This window comes from Sinocyclocheilus rhinocerous, unplaced genomic scaffold (assembly GCF_001515625.1).
Source record: "Sinocyclocheilus rhinocerous isolate Xijiao unplaced genomic scaffold, SAMN03320098_v1.1 scaffold464, whole genome shotgun sequence".
Classification (NCBI taxonomy): Eukaryota; Metazoa; Chordata; class Actinopteri; order Cypriniformes; family Cyprinidae; genus Sinocyclocheilus; species Sinocyclocheilus rhinocerous.
The window spans coordinates 681,504-682,065 of NW_015627918.1; positions in this window are offsets into that span (position 1 = coordinate 681,504).

A 562-nucleotide genomic window follows, 5' to 3' on the forward strand; every position below is an offset into this window, starting at 1 on the left:
TGAAGCCAGCCTCATCCACATATATGAAGTTGTGAGATGGTTCACTTGATTCCAATTCCACATTGCATTGCAAGAGAAGATATTCGTTGTGATGTAGATGAGAATCTGTGGGCCGACAGACTGGCACGTCAGGAGGTGTAGACAGACTGCACTGCAATTCCTCATACAGTGCTGCATGCAAAAGCAATGTTCTGCATAAGGGGTGTTTCCTGTGTTTGCCTTTCTAATTTTGTATTTTTGTCTTTGTGCCCATATTTCTTTTCTCTATGACAATGACGTAATGTTTTTTGTTTTTTTGTCAGACCACTAGTAAAGTGTTACTGTGAATCCTATCCAGTCTCTTTCAATCAAAATCCCACATACAGTAATGTATAAATTTGTACTTTTGAAATGGATATATGGCATACATAAGAAGTGCAGCCTTCTGCATTTCAATACAGTAACTGTCATCCAAACTGTTGCCATAGTTTACATCAGACAGAGTGCACTGTTATATTGACAACATGACTAAGCATTTTGACTATCTTGTTTGTGAACAATGACACAAGGACTTTTCATTCTG